Source organism: Ovis aries, chromosome 3 (assembly GCF_016772045.2).
Source record: "Ovis aries strain OAR_USU_Benz2616 breed Rambouillet chromosome 3, ARS-UI_Ramb_v3.0, whole genome shotgun sequence".
Taxonomy (NCBI): Eukaryota; Metazoa; Chordata; class Mammalia; order Artiodactyla; family Bovidae; genus Ovis; species Ovis aries.
In genome coordinates this window covers 79363093-79381036 of record NC_056056.1, presented here as the reverse complement: position 1 = coordinate 79381036, position 17944 = coordinate 79363093, and positions in this window count along the sequence as shown.

The following is a 17944-nucleotide window of genomic DNA, read 5'->3' as shown; positions in this document are numbered from 1 at the left end:
ACCCCTCATCCACCTTCCTGTCTCATTAAGGAATGGGAGTCCTGGTGGGTCGTCTTTAATCAGAGGGTGGAGGGAGCCAGGCTCTTCTACTTCCGCAGTCCACCCTGTACCCTGACATGTTTGGATGTTACACTGGATTTGGCCCCTGCCCCTTTAAATATTAGAGAGAGAGGGAAAGAGACCCCTTTCTGGACAGATCTCTCCTTTAATCGGCTGCCTGCCCCTTCTCTTTCTGGGTCCCTCAAAGCCACAGCCAAGGCAGTCAATGTCCCAGGGGTTGTGGGGGTAGAGCTCAAGGGCAAGGCCTGGCTGAAGCCCTGCTGGGGAAAAGCCTTGCAGCCGCTGTAGGAAGTCTCTACCACCTGGGAATGTTGCAGATTGTGCCCTGGCAAGGGGAGTGTGTGTACTTGCTCGGCAGACTGGGTAGGCAGGACCCAACGTTTATCCCCCCTCCTCTGTCTGGACCCGTGGCAGCCCAAGGGCCAGCTCCAGGTGCCCCTGGGGGCACCCTGCCTGAACTCGGTGCACTTCCCCTTTGGCGCCCCAGCCAGCACACTCAGGCTGGAAACCTTCCCTGTGTGCATGGGCCTGTGGGGGTACCTGTAGCTAGGGTGTGATGGACTTAAAGAACTGCCAATTTGGGAAGATTTTCTTTATTCCTGCCCTCCTCAAAGAAAACAAATGGTGATCCGGGATTTGCACTGGAAACCTGAACTTGCAGAGTGGGATGCAAAACCAGGAAAATCTGTATCAAAGTCATTGACCTCTAGAAGCTGCCTGCCTGAAGAAAGATAGGTCATTCCACCTGCTTTCCAGCCTGCTCACCTCTCCCTCCTCAGCCCTGCCCCCAGCTCTGTCCTGAGCCCCCACCAGGCCCCTCTTTTGGCCCTCCTCGGATCCTGCGGAATCGACTGCCCAGTGCCAGTGCAGTTGATTATCCCTGGCGAGTCGTACAGCTGATTAAAATGAAGTGACCTGGAAGCTGCCACGGCGCAGAGTGGGAATGCTGATCAATAGTGGGGTTGGAGGCACAAGAGCCTGGCTGGCCTGGGATTGGGGTTGGAGGCCGTGGGACTAGCCAGGGATGGCTGGACTTGCATGCACAGAGGGCTCCAGTGATCACTGGGAGGGCCACGCCCAGGCCTGGGTGAACCAACTGGGGGTAGAACTCAAACCCTAGTGTGGGCTGTGGTGGTAGAGTGGCTCCCTCAGCTTCTTCTGAAAGGAGAATGGGTTAGCCTGGAATACTGTGGATCCAGCTCATTGCTTAGTCGCTAGCGATCACAAGTCTGTGGAGCACTGGGACTTGGCTTTTCCGAGCAGGGGCTGTCTCTGTCTCTTCTCCCTCTTCCTCTCTTTCTCTGTCTCCTTCCCTGCCTAGGTCTTTGTGTGGCTGTCACCTGAGGCACCCACTGCCACCTTGGGGAATTTCCCTCGAGCTCCCCTAACCCCTTTACCCCCAAGAACTGCGCTGAGATGTCCAGCCCCCTGGGATGCTTGCCCCAAGTTCTTGGGCTCAGGCCTACTCAACTTCCCACCGCCTGGGCCCCTTCCGGCCCCAGCTGAGCTGAGCCTCCACTGTCCCAGTGCCCTGGCCGGGCGGGTGTCTGGCCTATGGGAGGGCAGGAGGGAGCTGGGAGGAGGGGAGCAGTGTTAGCCGGCTCTGATTTCTCCGGTCAGCTGAGCACAACTTTCCATTCGGGTGTATTCATGCAGGGGCTGATTGAGCTGGCTGTGTCGGGCGGGGCTCTGCAGGAGTAGGCAGGCACAGCCAGCCTGACAGAGGCTACACCACACACACACACACACACACACACACACACACACTTATCTACACAAATATACCACCCCCCATGTTAGGCACACACTTCAACTCCAAGCCATGTCATCACAAACCCAGTAGAGCCTCTGCCTTAGGCATCCGCATGCCCTGAGAGCAGTTTCCCAACGTGCGTAAACCTCCCCAACACAACACAGGGCCTGCCTGCCTTTCTGATTTCCTCTTTAGATATTCCATATCAGTTCTCAGACACAAACACAAGAACCCTTCATTCTCCTCTCCTGCAGGCACACTCTCCAGGGTGTGCTCACTCCAAACTGCACAGATGCACACAAACGTGGTCAGTTTCAAAACTGCATCCTCCTATGGAGCGGTGCAGAGCTATTCACACCGCAAAAGAAACACATCTGCATATAATAGCCTTCACATCAAGAACATTTGGCATGGAGCCTGTGATGCACAGTGGACTAGGGCTCACCAAAAGTTCACATCAGAGAAGAGGAACAGGTGAGGGATCCATACAGTCAGAGAACACAGCCACCACACATTTTCCAGAAAACACATGGAGGATACACAGAGGAACCCTCCAGACACACAACATACATGCGGCAACCCAAAGACGTAATAGAAATGCCACTGGGAGACACTGCAACCTCCAAACTTCAGTCTGACTCCAGGTGCCTGAACACCACCCATTTGCCCAGCCTCACCCACTCTCGCCGCAAACCCGTACACGCGCGCGCACACACACACACACACACACACACACACACACACAGAGCCTTCCCACTCTCCTGCGCAGAACAGAAACAGGGTCTCCATTCCCAGCAACAACTCCGCACTTTTCACAGAGAAGCCCATGACGCTCACGGATTTATACACACACTTTTTTTTCGGAAAAGGGAAGGGCCTTAACCTGCAGGAGTCTAACCCTTCAGACACTGAGGATGTTACAGAACGTGCTGGCAAGAAAGGAAGGCACACGGAAAGGCACAGACACTTGTATGCATAGCCTCCGGCTCTCACTGCCGGACTCCAGAGAGCCTCTCCGTGGGGTTGGAGTCGTTCTACAGACCTCCAGAGCGCAGGTGTTCTCCCCTAGGAAAAGATGGGCTTGGGGCCAAGGATAAGTTCTTGGACCTCTAGAGGTGAAGCGGGCGGGGTGGGGGGGGATGTACTCAGCCCAGGAATCACAAGTCTGAGGGGACCGAGGCAAGGCCCAGCGGGGAGGGGAGCCCGGCGGTGTCCGGGGGCAACGCGGTCCTTAGAGTCTGGGAGGCTGCAGCCTGGCTCTGCGGGATGCTCTCCGCTCCTCTCTGGCCGGCTCCCGCTCCCAGCCTTCTTGGCGCTCTCTGGCGTCGGGCCTTTGTCCCGGCTTCTCTGGCTCGGACTCCGGCTTTCTTCTTTCAGGCCGCTGGGAGGCGCTGTGGCCGAAGCCCCAGCCTCTCCGGGCCAGACGCCCCAGCTCCGCAGCCTCGCCCCAACCTTCCCTCGGGGGATCCCCGCGGTGCTGGGCTGTCCCGGGCGAGGGCCCGGCTGTACTTGGGGAGGCAGCCTGGAGCCCTTCCAGGCCGGCAATAGCTTTAGTTTGTTGGGTTTTGAGATGACTATTTACCATCATAACTAATTTGCGACCTTTATTAAACAGGAATTCCTAGCAGGGCCCCTTGATGACTGAACGCGCTGCTAATTAAGGGCGTGCGCACCTCTGGCTCGGTAGCCCGCGCCCCACGCCCCGCGCCGTCGCCTGCCGCTGCCCTCGCCAGGTCCGGGTCCCACTGGCGCCACAGGGTCAGGTTGGACTGGGGGGCAAGGAGGGTCCGAGGTACGCCCGCGGATTTTTGGAATCCAGGCCCTGGCACCACAGCCTCTGAGATGGAAGCGGCTCTGATTCCACGGGAAGGAAAAACTGAAGCTCAGAGAGGGCCCCGGTTACTGTCACACAGCTGGCCTGCCCCTCCGCCTGTCACCCTGTGTCTCTAATGCCCCCCCCCCCCCAGGCTTCCTAGCCCGTGCACTCCGGGTAGCTGAGGAAATATAAGAACCTTAGGTGGGCTCAAAAGATGAGGAAAAATGGGAGAGAAAGGAGTTGGGAAGGCCCAGGGGCAGTGGCCCTAGGTCTGCCTGACTGGAGGCACCTTCTCTTAAGCTCCTGAACTTGGACATTGCAGGGAGGTAGCCCCAACCAAACGCTCCTGCTTCAGGGCCCAGTTGGGAGAGAAGCACCCAGCAAAGGGCAATGGGCTGGATTCCCAGGAAGCCCAGAGGATGAGTGGGATTTCATCGGGCTCCTCCTCCAGACTGGACAGGGCTCTGCAACAACCACCAGCTCTTCCAAGTGGCATAGGACTCCATGATGTGTGTTTGGATGTGAAGTGTGTGTGTCCACGTGAACCTTGATGAGTGTGCAGTGAGACCCTCCACATTCCCCCAAGATGCAGGAGAAATACTGACCTCGTGCCCATGTGACACCTCTACCTGCATATGTACCAGAGGGGGAGGGATATTGTTGAAAGTGGTGTATGCTTTGGATACCACTGCATCCAACTTAGTCCAAAATAAGAACTGAGTGGGGAGGGAGAGCCAAAGCACAGTCAAGCCTTGCCCTAAAGTAACTCACCATGGAGTAACTCACAGTTGAAGTCTCACTGAAAAACCAACAGACGCACTTAGGGATTGCATACGGAGCATTTTGGGAGGCAACTTGGAGATTAATTACAACTTTGGAGTGTTCCAGCAGAAGAGATGGCTTTGACCAGAAAGATGAATTGTACTCCCTGGAGGAGATTCCAGGCAGGAACAGTAGGAGCAAAGGCATGGAGGAGGTTGGATTCCAGCGCTGAACAGTCATGTGTCAGGTGCCCACCTGCATGGGAAGCTGGTAATGGAATCTGAGAGAAGGGGGTGGGGGGCAGGGTGGGTCTGGATCCAGCTCAAGGTCAGGTAAGTTGTGTTGCCTTGCTCCCATGGGTACTGGGGAGCCAAATAAGGCTTTATGGAGAGCTTTAGAGATCACACTCAGAGCTCTGCTTCAAGACTTTGAGGGAGTGAGGCTGTAGGCTGGAAGGCAGGTCAGGAAGCTATTCCCATAGGTAGGCAGGAGGTGAAGGGGACTGAGCTTAGGCTGTCTGGCTGGTTGAAGACAGTGCCAAGGAGGAATGAGGGTTCAGTGGGAGACCTCTGGGCTCCGTTGATGATGTGATTTCAGCGTTGATCCCAATTTCATAGATCTGTGATGAGGTCCCTGTTCTCACCTTCTAACTCCAGAAGCATCATGACCTTCAACTTCTTAAAAGGCTCACACGTTCTCCTTAGAGGAGTTCTACGGGTGGATCCCGAGGGCCAATCAGAGCGGTGTACCTTTCCCGGAAACCCTTCCCCTCCCCAGAATGTTAATGGCCAGGTCTCCTCCCATACCCACCACCCGCCTGCCACTCCCCAGCAACATTCGCTCCGAGTGGGAGGGGTGCTAGGGTGAGGGAGTCGCTGGTGGGGCCCGAGGAGAGCAGCACACTAGGTCAATGGGAGGGTGGCCTGGGCGCAGGGTCCCAGAGAGTCAGACATGGAGCAGAGGACCCAGGACTCACGGGCCTGGAGTCTTCCTCCTACCGCGACAAGCTCCGCGTAACGTCTGTGCGCCCTGGGGGTTTGCCTTCTGCAAACCGTTTCCGCGCGTTGTTCGGGTCTTGGACTCCGGGGATCCAGACAGCCCAGCGCAGGAATCTGCTATTTGAGAGACAACTGAAGAAAGCTTTCTAGGCTGCAGCAAGCTCTTCGACTCGGAGACGGCGTCGGCTTTGGGGCCGCCGGGCGGCTTTAAGATCTCGATATTGGAGGAATGGGGTTTTAAGGGACCCCGAGAAAACAAGTGAGTCAAAGTCAAACGGAAGTCTCTTGGCATCGAGTCCAGCGATCCTCGTGGCCTCTCACACCTGCCCCTCACGAGCCCGGTGCGAGCCTCCGTGTGACTCTCGCCAGCAAGTGTTTACTGCTTGTGTGCGAAGGTGTGACAGGTCTCAGGGAGCAGAACAGGACCGGGGAGCCTCAGCTTCCAGAATCGCTCTCAGGCCCTAACCCGAGCTGTGAGTGGGAACCCGACAGGATGAAGGCGGACCACGGTTCTGTTCCCAGAAGAGTTCAGGACGTGAGCCCGCCTTCGGAGAGACACGGGGAGGAAGGGGAAGGGATCCGTTTCCTTGGTGGGGGTGAGGGGTGCGGAGGAGGGGAGCGGGGCAGCGCATCTAGGTTCCACGAGTTCCTCGAGAAGCTTCCAGATGGCAGATTAGGAGCTTTCCTGAGCTGGGCACTCGAGGAAGACTTGTCTTCCGCCGCCGGGGTCCGAGAAACCTCGCCGGGGCGCTCAGCCTCCACCGGGCGGCAAAGCAAAGGGATGCCCTTCTGCTTCGGATATGCGCGCCCAGGCCAAAAGCAGAACCTGGTCGGAGGTGGGAAGGCAGCGTGCGCTCTGGGCAATTGGCAGGTTTCTGGTGCCACCTCGCGGCTGCGGCGCGCAGAGTCTCAGTCCCGGGCTCGGAGGGCTTTGACTGTGCAGATGGGCTGCCGGGCCTTTCCTTTCCCTCTTGGTTTTTCCGAGCATCGCTTACCCCAGGATCGCCTCTTTTTATTAGAGAGTCCCTGTCTTATACCAAAATCCACAGTTTTGCGTCTGTAGGACCGTCCATCGTGGCTGTGGGATTTGGGTTTACCTCTCCTGCCCCATCACTTCATGGCAAACAGATGGGGAAACAGTGGAATCAGTGTCAGACTTTATTTTGGGGGGGCTCCAAAATCACTGCAGATGGTGACTGCAGCCATGAAGTTAAAAGACGCTTACTCCTTGGAAGAAAAGCTATGATCAACCTAGAGAGCATATTAAAAATTAGAGACATTACTTTGCCAAGAAATGTCCCTCTAGTCAAAGTTATGGTTTTTCCAGTAGTCATGTATGGATGTGAGAGTTGGACTATAAAGAAAGCCGAGTGCCAAAGAATTGATGCTTTTGAACTGTGGTGTTGGAGAAGACTCTTGAGTCCCTTGGACTGCAAGGAGATCCAACCAGTGCATCCTAAAGGAAATCAGTCCTGAATATTCATTGGAAGGACTGGTGTTGAAGCTGAAACTCCAATCCTTTGGCCACCTGATGCAAAGAACTGACTCATTGGAAAAGACCCTGATGCTGGGAAAAATTGAAGGGAGGAGGAGAAGGGGATGACAGAGGCTGAGATGGCTGGATGGCATCACTGACTCAATGGACATGAGTTTGAGTAAGCTCCAGGAGTTGGTGATGGATAGGGAAGCCTGGCATGCTGCAGTCCATGGGATCACAAAGAGTCGGACAGGACTGAGCGACTGAACTGAACTCCTGCTCCATTCTCTTGCTTTACTATGTGGTCCCAGAGTTGTCCACCTGGACTGGTAATGTGTGTCTCCTTTCTCCTTCACTGTTCACTTCCTCTCCCTCAAATGCCTCCGGGCCTCGTCCAGATGGCACAGGGGCCCTGCTTTCACCAGGATAACTTATCTGGCGAGAAGTCACATGGACCTATCACCAACTCATCTTCTCCACAATGTCTTGCTGAGTGCCTATTGTATGCCAGGTGCTGCTGTACCCTCTGGGACAGCGGGTGGCAAGGTAGGCTCCAGCTACCCAGTTATAGTTCACCAGAAGCAGAGAAATGCCATACATATTTCAGCGCCCACATGGAGCATGAATAAAGAAGGATCACAGAGGAGGGCCTTTGAAGTGGTTCTTCAGTACACATTTTCCAGGCTGGTGAGGAGGAAAGAACCATCCAGGGGACTGGGAAGACACTGTGTGTCCAAAGACACTCGTGCTGAGAGAGACAGATGCTTTCTTGGGGTGCTCCTTGTTCTGACGGTGAAGACACTGCCTCCTGTGAACAGTGTCGCAAACACTGGCTAATGTTTTTAGTAGGACCATGAAAAGTCAGAGGTCAAGGAAGCCTGTGGAATCACTTTCTTCTCAGTTAAAAGAGGTCAGGAAACAGACCCAGGATGGCTCAGGCTCTGACATTAAGCACCCCTAACACTATAGAGTCCCAAACAGTGCCTGAGGAGCCTGGGCACCAGGGCCAGGATCTCAGAGGGGAGGCAGGTGGTGGGAGGGGGCTGGTGGTGAGAGGGGCAGTCTCCATCACAGGCTCTTTTCCTTTCACAGAGATAGTTTTGCCTGGTTCTCTCTTAAGCAGTGTAAATACTGATCTTCAATCTCTTCTCAACCATTCCCAAACTTGGAAAGCTCTATTTTTGCTTGTTTGTTTGGTATGTTTGCTGCCAAAGCTATTTGGCAACAAAATCTGACCTAAGCTGAAATGAAGCTATTTATAGTCTCTATTTGTCCCATTTGGCACAGATATCAGATATTTCACTGTGGAAATATTTGCGTGTTTGATTATAGGTATGGCTCTGTACCCCCAGGGTCGTACTATAGAACGTATAATACAAGCACCATTATATGCACCTTCCTGAAATCCCACAGATCCTGAATTCCCAAGGGCATCTTACCCTAAAGGTCTTGGGCAGGGGATTGCAGTCTATTGGATTGAACCTGTATTGTCTAAGGATAAAGAGGGCCATAGTGGGACAGGGAGTTGGGGGAATTAGAATTTAAATAATGTACGTGGATAAACCACAAAGGCTAAAGTCCACAGGAAGAGAAGGTCAGGTTGGCTGTGGGACAAGGTCAGAGAGGCTACCCAGCAAAGCTGGTGGCATCCTGGAGGACCCAAGGGGCTAGCGTCTTGATTTCCAGCTGGAGGAAGCAGGTTAATCTTGGTTCTTGGCATTGAGGGTGGAAAGAAGGAGCCACAGGGCCTTCTGGGAACACTGATCTTTCTGGATGCCTTCCTGCCATCCAGATGATGACTGGCCCAGGCCCAGGCCCTTGTCTCCAAGCATCTTCCTCCTTGACACATCGAAGCCCAGTGTAGGTGTCTCCTGGGCATGTCGTGGCAAGTTGAGCTGACTGACTCCCAGGTCAGATTTGGTCCACAACCAACTGAGTGGCATCTTGTGAAGTTCCATGTTATCCCTGAGGAGGGAGGAGGTCCAGGCTTCCTGTGGTCATCTGCGCCTTGCCACAGCAGTAGGAATGGTCAGCATGGGGGCAGGGACCAGGCTGTGTTCAGACCTGGTGAGTTGCAAGGCCCCGTGTGTGGTCTTACAGATGACAGACAGTCCTTGGACCTCATGAGCATCGGCTCCATCCTGCCTGCTCCTCTGTTACAGGAGCCAAAGGACCTGGAGGAAGATAGAGACAGTGGATCAGCCTTCTCTGCCCCTGGCCGGGGACCATCTGGGAAGCTCCATGCTGGTGAGAAAGAGAGTGGACTGGGCAGGGAGATGTGTTAGGATAAAAGCCTGGAATGGGCACAAGCGTGCGTCTTTCTTCTTCTTAGTTCTGGGACTAGGTCTGAGGGTGACACTCTCTCAGTCAAGTCCCTGTGGGGTTGTCCTTGGTGAACTTTCTTTGTAAGTTGGAGAGTTGGACTGTGGAGAAGGATGAGTGCCGAAGAATTGATGGTTTTGAACTGTGGTGTTGGAGAAGACTCTTGCGAGTCCCTTGGACTGCAAGGAGATCCAACCAGTCCATTCTGAAGGAGATCAGCCCTGGGATTTCTTTGGAAGGAATGATGCTGAAGCTGAAACTCCAGTACTTTGGCCACCTCATGCGAAGAGTTGACTCTTTGGAAAAGACTCTGATGCTAGGAGGGATTGGGGATGGGAGGAGAAGGGGACGACAGAGGATAAGATGGCTGGATGGCATCACTGACTCAATGGATGTGAGTCTGAGTGAACTCCAGGAGTTGGTGATGGACAGGGAGGCCTGGTGTGCTGCAATTCATGAGGTCACAAAGAGTCGGACACGACTGAGCGACTGAACTGAACTGATAGTCAGTTTACAATGTGTTCATTTCAGGTGTACAACAAAGTGATTCGGTTTATATATATATATATGCTGCTGCTGCCAAGTCGTGTCCGACTCTGTGCGACCCCATAGACGGTAGCCCATCAGGCTCCCCCTATCCCTGGGATTCTCCAGGCAAGAACACTGGAGTGGGTTGCCATTTCCTTCTCCAATGCATGAAAGTGAAAAGTGAAAGTGAAGTCACTCAGTCGTGTCCGACTCTTCGAGACCCCATGGACTGCAGCCCACCTGGCTACTCCGTCCATGGGATTTTCCAGGCAAGAGTACTGGAGTGGGGTGACATCACCTTCTCCAATATATATATTTTTCAGATTTTTTTCCATTATAGGTTATTACAAGATATTGGGTATAGTTTCCTGTGTTATACAGTAGGTCCTTGTTGTTTATCTATTTTATATACAGCAGGGTGTATCTGTTAATCCCAAAATACTAATTTACCTCTCCTTGCCCCTTTCTCCTCCTTGGTGAGTTTTAACCAGTGCACACACACTATCTCCTCAAAAACAACGACAGAAATGTAAAATTGCTTTTTTCATTCAAGTGAGCTCTAGAACACTCTTTTTCCCAAATGGAGGTGGAGTTAGAAAGATGGAAGCGGAGGAGGAAATACTCAAAGACTGAAAAGCTTTTTAATTGTGGTAAAATACACAATAAGAGTCCTCACTTTAACTGTTTTCAAGCATACAATTCAGTGGCATTTAGTACCCTCACAGCATTGTGCAGCCATCACCACCACCTAGTTTTAGAACATTTTCATCACCCTACAAAATAAACCCCATAGCCATTAAGTAGTCACTCCCTGGGGTCCCCTCTTTCTCTGCCCCCAACCTCTGGCTACCACCAGTCTACTCTCTGTTTTTCTGGATGCACCTATTCTGGACATTTTGTATAAATATAATCATACTTTTTGTGTTTTACCATTTTACTTAAATCATACCTTTTTGTGTTATACTATTTTACTGAAAATGTTTGCAATCTTCATTCATTTCTAGCCTGTACCCTTTACTGTGCTTAGTTGCTCAGTCATGTCTGACTCTCTGTGACCCCATGGACTGTAGCCCACTAGGCTCCTCTATCCATAGGGATTCTCCGGACAAGAATACTGGAGTGGGTTGCCATGCCCTCCTCCAAGGGACTTTCCCAACCCAGAGGTCGAACCCAGGTCTCCCAAATTGCAGGCCGATTCTTTACCAGCTGAGCTACCAGGGGAGCCCCGCCTGTACCCTACTTCATTCCTTTTTATGGCTGAAAGATTCTCTATCATATGGACATGCCACATTTTGCTTATCTATCAGTTGATGAGAGGGGATTTTAGCCCCTTGCCAAGGGAGGATCGCGGTAAAGGGGGAGGACCCACCAGTGACTGTGTGTTAGCCACAGAAGGCAGAGTCATCCAAGCTGAGTGCACTGGGCTGTAGTAGTTTTCCGGGGTCTCCTCCCCCAACACATACCCTGCACACCCTGTTACTATTCAGTATATTTGTTGAGAACAATTCTATCCTCACCCTGGATGAAAAGAGGAAATGGGGCTCACTGCTGCCCAGGACTGGAGGCGAGGGCATCTGCGGGTATTTGGGGCCAGAGGGGTGGTGGTGACAGCCGACTCCCACCTGGGTATCAGGAAGGCTCGTGGGGGGCAGCCTGGAAGGAGAGAGCGGGCAGCTGGGTGGTGTCCTTCATCCTGCTCCCCATGCCTGCTCCCCCTTCTTTTTACTGTACAGTCAAGGGGAAGATGCAATCTTTACCTTCACTGGAAAGAAGGGACTTGATTCAAGAAGCTTCACAGTTGAAAAAGCAAAAAGGTCCCTTTCAAGGAAGTATGCAGTTCTGCAGAGATTAGATCTCTGAATCAACAGCTAGACTGATCCCTTGGCCAGGGCCAGCTCTCATTTAAAAACAAAACAAAACAATTTATTTTTGACTGTGTTAGGATCTTTGTTGCAGTGTGTGGACTTTCTCTAGTTGCAGCAAGCAGGGACTACTCTCTAGTTGTGATGCCTGGGCTTCCCATGGGCAGTAGCTTCTTTTGTGGTGTAGCATGGGCTCCAGAGCATGGGACAGGCTTCAGTAGTTGTAGCGCATAGGTTGAGTTGCTCTGTAGCATATGGAATCTTCCTGGACTAGGAAGGGATAGAAGCTGGGTCCCCTGCACCGGCATGCAGACTCTTAATCAGTGGACCACCAGGGAAGTTCATAACTCTCATTTTTCATGGCCATTGTCTCCTCGAGTTGGACTTTCCCTTTGATGCCAGCCTTCACCCTCCACCTCCCAGGTCAAGTTGGGGACAGCCAAGGACTCATTAATCTCACCCCTGGGTCCCTCTGGGAAAAGTCCATCTCTACCATCAAGCCATAGATGGATCAGTGCCTCAAGCTTTAAACTTTTACACGAGGGACAGCAGCCCCAAAGGAAGGAGGAAAAGGAACATTGATTGAAGGCTTCCTGGGCCTCAGGTAGTGTCCTGGGTTTTCTTACCATCTTATTTCTTTTAATCCCAGCATAGTGGGTGGTTAGTATCTTTATCCTCACTTCACAGTTGAGGAAGTTGAAGGCTGCGGGAACTGTAGGATGCTTGCTAGTTTTCTCCATCGCCCGAAGTCACTTTGCAGGCAGGTAAGGAGTTTCATCATCAGCTTTCCTCTCTTCCTTCTTCTGGGCCTGATGGGGAGGTAGCATCTCTTGTGAGGATATGGCAAGGATCCTGCGCTCTTGAGGGGGGTGTCTTCAGGAAGGCCTGGCTTGAAGATAACCCCTTGGAGCTCCTTTCCCTGAGAGTCCATAGGCAACAAAGTGTCAGCCTGATGACACCTCCCCTCCCTGCCCCCCAGCTGCGACTGTGTTGTTTGTGAAGTTTATGTAAATTATTATAACACTAAACGCTTGGAGTGATAGGAGTCTGGAAGTGCACTCTTCTGGACCATCTGGGTACCTGAGTCATGGGAGAACCACTTAGACACAGGTGGGGAATGGTCTCTTGAGCTGGGAAGAGTGACTCAGGGAGACTTGAGTCATCCTGGCCTGTCCAGAAGCAGAGGCAACAGGAACTCTGCAGGCGATCCAGAGGGGAGTTGGGGTTTTCAGAGCAGGAGGAGGGACTCACTGAGGCTGTGGGGGAAGTTTATGGTGCAGTGCATACCAGACAGACACAGTGTCTTCACGGAGATACCCTGGTCACCAGAGAGCCCAAGACACACTCTACCTGTCCTGACAGTGCCTTGGGTGTATGGCTGTGTCTGACTAGAGTGGGACAGGGCCGTAGTGAACACAGCTTTGTATTGCCCACAGCTCCTAACCCAAAGCCTGGTACATATTTGTTGAACTGATGAGTGAGTGAGTGATAAATACTAGCTCATGGTCATAGAGAACGAAGCCAGGTATTCCAGGCTGCCGTGGAATATGCTTCTAGAAATCAACAGGTGATCCATGTAGGACATGCTGAGTCGGTGAGTGCATACGTGCATGCCAGGCCCCTTCAGTCATGTCTGACTCTTTGTGACCCTATGGACTGTAGCCCGCCAGTCTCCCCCAACCTTGGGATTCTATAGGCAAGAATACTAGTGTGGGTTGCCATGCCCCAGGGATTGAACCTCTGAATCTGCCTCCTGAATTGGCAGGTGGGTTCTATACCACTAGCGCCACCTGGGAAGCCCTATGCTGAGTCAGAGAGATCCCTAAAAAGGGAGTGGAGGTGAGGACAGCTTGCGCAGGTGGGATAACCTGGACCAACAGGAGGATTCTCTATGGTCAGATGTTAAAGAAGCAACCAGGGAGCTTGAAGGAGGAGGTGTTGACAGGACAGAGTAAGAGAAAGGGGCGGGGAACCCCTGAAGTGTTGGAAACAAAGCCATGTGGGGGTGGGAAGGGGGAGGGGGAGAAGGGGGCCTTGGAGATGACATCACACTCAAGTACCTGGAACTGAGACTTAGAATATCCTTGTCTGAGCATATCTGGTTAGTTTGGACAGTGGTACTCAGCTCTTATCTGCTTCTAAATCTACCCATCTTATTTTGACCAATTTTAGAATCTTGTCTTTTCCTGTCTAGTTTCTTCATTGAATTTCAAAGCCATCCATTTAAACTCAAATCTTCATGCCTATTTGCCTTACTGTAAAAATAGGAAAAACATATGTGCTTAAATTGACATCCCCATTTTTTCCATGTGGATGTGTGGGGTGAGTAGGCTTTGCATGGTAAATGCTGGTTAATGAGTGGGCCCAGAATACCTGGTGAAGTCATGGATTTCATGAAGGGAAACAAGAAAATGAACTCTCTGTGTTTGGTGTGCATTAGGGTAAAAACCTGGAGAAGGTAATGGCAACCCACTCCAGTACTCTTGCCTGGAAAATCCCAGGGACAGAGGAGCCTGGTGGGCTGCAATCCATGGGGTCTCGACTGAGCGACTTTTTTCCCTTTTCACTTTCATGCATTGGAGAAGGAAATGGCAACCCAATCCAGTGTTCTTGCCTGGGGAATCCCAGGCTCAGCGGAGCCTGGTGGGCTGTCGTCTATAGGGTCACACAGAGTCGGACACAACTGAAGCGACTTAGCAGCAGCAGCAGGGTAAAAACCGCCATGTGCCTACATACTTAGCAAGCCCATTCCCAGCAAATGAACCTAGAATTGGAAGCAGTAGTTTTTGTGGGTCAATATCTCTCCGTGAAAGGTTCCTACACATGTGCCGCAAGCCCAAATCACCACTCTAATATGCATTTAATTTTATTTGAGGGAAAGGATAGATATATCCCTGGTTCCCCTGGGTTTGGAGCCCCTGTGCAAACACCCTTTTCAGAAAGATGCTGAACTGTAGATGTCAGAAGTGTTAGAGTAGGAGGCCTGGGTTTGAATGTCAGTACTTGAGCATTGGGTCTGCTTTCCTCATCTGTAAAATGGGTACAAGAACACATATCTTACCAGAGTGGACAGAACATTAAGGATATAATGGACATTTCCAGCACGTGTTATACAGTGGGTGCTCAGTACCTGTCTATGGAGAGGACCCAGGTGGGGTGGTGGCAACTGGGATTGGGGTCAAGCCAGTGAGTGGGAAGCTGGGCGGGTCTGTGTCCAGCCCCCTGGCTCGTTCTGGTTCTAGGCCACTCTGCCCTCTTCTCCATTCCAGTTAGAGCCCCTGGCCACCCCACCCCAAACCCCCTTAGCCCTTCTTTGTTCCTGTGAAATGGAGGACAGAAGTGATGGCTTTGCATACTTGTTCATGGTGGAAATGGTCCAGGTCTCTAGAATCCTCTCCATTCCTGCTTTTGAGACCAAAGTCTCTTTGGTCCTTTGGCTCCATGTTTTCTAATGCCAGGGTGTGGTGTGTGTGTGTGTGTGTGTGTGTGTGTGTTAGTTGCTCAGTCCTGTCTGACTCTTTGCCACGCTGGGGACTATAGCCTACCAGGCTCCTCTGTCCATGGAATTCTTTAGACAAGAATACTGGAGTGGGTAGCCATTCCCTTCTCCAGGGGATCTTCTTGACCCAGGGACTGAACCTGGATCTTCTACATTGCAGGCTGATTCTTTTACCTTCTAAGCCACCAGGGAAGCCAGTGCTACGGTGTCCCCATCCCCGCTCCCCTACCTTTGCTCCTTAGCACCCAGCACAACTGTGGCTTTCTCCCCATTGCCTTTCCCCATCATCCATCTCTTTTCCACTTGCTGGAAGGACACTGACTCATCACTGGCTGCTTCTCCCTCACTCCACTCTCTAGGTGCCTCCCTCTATCGTATCCTCTGCATGCGCTGGGCTTCAGCTACCACTTCCCATGTTACAGAGAGAGTGTGGAGGCAGAGAAATGGGAAGAAGTTTGCTCAAGACTGAACACCAAAGCAACATCAGGGTCAAGGCATGCATTCTCCTGTCAGAGGGAAGGGTGCCTGGTAAACCCAGGAGACCATCAAAGGGGATGGGACCCAGCTTCTGGTTCCCTGCTGAAACTTCCCAGCTGGGGCCTCATGTTTCCCACACTTGAAGGGCATTTCCCAAGCTTATCTGAGGGTGCTTGAGGCTCTTGTCAGACAGTCAGCATCCTGAGTCCTTATTGAGTCAGAATCTCCAGGTGACGCTTGTGAACAAGGAAAACACGGCTGTAGGACCTTGCCACTCACAGTTTGCATGCGTGTGTGTGTGCGTGTGCACACGCATATGTGTTGGGGGAGATTCCAGCAGCATTGGGATCACCCGGGGACTTCTTAGGACTGAAGAGTCTTACGTCCCCCCAACACTGATTTAATAAGAACCCTAGGAGATTTCCACAAAAAGTGCCTCCCTGGGTTTCTAGTTCCTTGAGGAGGTGACATTGTGTAGGGAAAATCAGGCCTGTAAGCTTAGTCATGTGATTTCACTGATCTGAGCTCCTGGCTTTATTCTTTATAAATTGGCACTAATAACACCTGCCGGGGTTGTAATGATCAGAGTGGATTTTACAAAATTTAGGAAGGGTGACTACTACTGTCGTCTGGCCCCTGCCCTTGCTGTTGTTGCTGTCACTCTGGCCACCTGGAACTTTCCATCCTGTTTGTCTTCTCACAGATGCTGGCCTTCCCCCTCCGCAGTGCCCAGGCTGAGTGCCTGCAGGCAAGGCCCCTCAGCTTCTGCAGATAAGCTCCTCGAGGGGGTGGTCAGCATCAGGCAGGTCTTCACCTTGGCTACACCCATACCCCGCTCCTCGGAGCTGACAGACCTCTGGCCACGGGAGCCAGATGCCCCATCATTCAGTGGACAGGCTCTGCAACAGGAAAACCGGGGGAACAACGACAGACAGACCACACCGCCAGAGGGACAGACCCACGGCCAGGGCCTCAGCCCAGAGCTACAGTGCCGGTCTCAGCAACAGCCCTTGTAGATGTTGATCTGTGTGACGGGCACACCGTTTGAGGATGCTTGTGGCTGGAGGATGGCTGGACTGGGGCCAGCAGCTGAAACAATACAGGAGTGTGGGAAGGTGCCTGTAGCAGAAGATGTGGGTGGAGGGAGGTGTCACCAGGGGAGGTGTTCCTCAATCATCTAGATGGCTTCGGGACGGAGAACAAGATGGGACTGCTGCCAGCCTCTCTGGAGTGCATGGTGTGTCTTGGGTCCAGACAATTCCTCCTCTATTAGGGTTTTTCCCACACAGCTTCCCTGGTGGGTCCTGGAGCCACTCAATCTGCCTCCGGTATCCGTGGTAGATATCTGTCTTAGCCTTTCTTGTCCCTTCCCTTTCAGTTTTCTGGTTTGTGCCCATGAATGTCCTCTTGAGTGTCAGATCACGTCCCCCTTTAATTTTTATCTCAGAAAACAGAATAGTTATAGTTGCACGACTTCACTGAGTTTGATTTCGCTGAAGGCAGAGGAAAAGCGTAATCATTAGACCCTGTTTCCCAGCTCATTGTAGCTCTCTCATGTTATTCAATTGACAATAATAATTCCTGGGAGTCTTCGGTCAGAGGCATCAAGTTACACTGCTTTAAGTCCTATTAAACCACCGGCCCAGAATTTCTTCTTGGGGGCGCCCCCCAGCTTGCCTGGACACAGCCTTGCATTTTCCCACGTGGGTGGCACTTTAATGGGGTCACTCCTGAAAAACGCAGACATTTTCTCCCCAGATCAGATTCAGGTAGGCTCCTTGGAGAACATTCTTCTGAACAATCTCACAAAGATCTCAAAGGAGGGTTTGTTTTGTTTTGTTTTGTTTTTAATTTAAATCAAGACTCTGAAACCCTAATACTTAAAATATTGAGGATGTCTAATATTGAGGGATCTCTACAATTAGACCATCCGATCTCCATGTGGGGACAGAGATCCACGGGATCCGAACCTCAGCAACCAGCACTGTTCTGAGTCTTGGGGTGACATCCCAGGTGCTCTTGTAGGTTACTTTTACACCCTCAATCCGGGGGGCCTTTGTCATGAATGGAATCTGAAAATGAGTGTCCTAGGACAGGGGTGCTACTCATCAGGCTCTCTTAGAGGCAGTGTTGGATTCTCCTTTCAGGGTCTGGCGAGCTGGTCCCAGGAGATTTGGTGATCCTGGCAAAACCCTCCTTCCCGGCCCTTCTTCCTCTTTCTTTTCCCAAGTCCCCACCCTCTTCCTCTCCCTCTTCCCCTTTTCTGGCTCTCCCCTCACCTGTCTTTCTTGAGAGCCGTGTCCAGGGCCCCGTCTTTCTGGAGTGCCCCATGCCAGGCCCCTGCAGGCAGGAGAAGCATCGCCCCTCGCCCTCCGCGCCCCTGAGCGGCT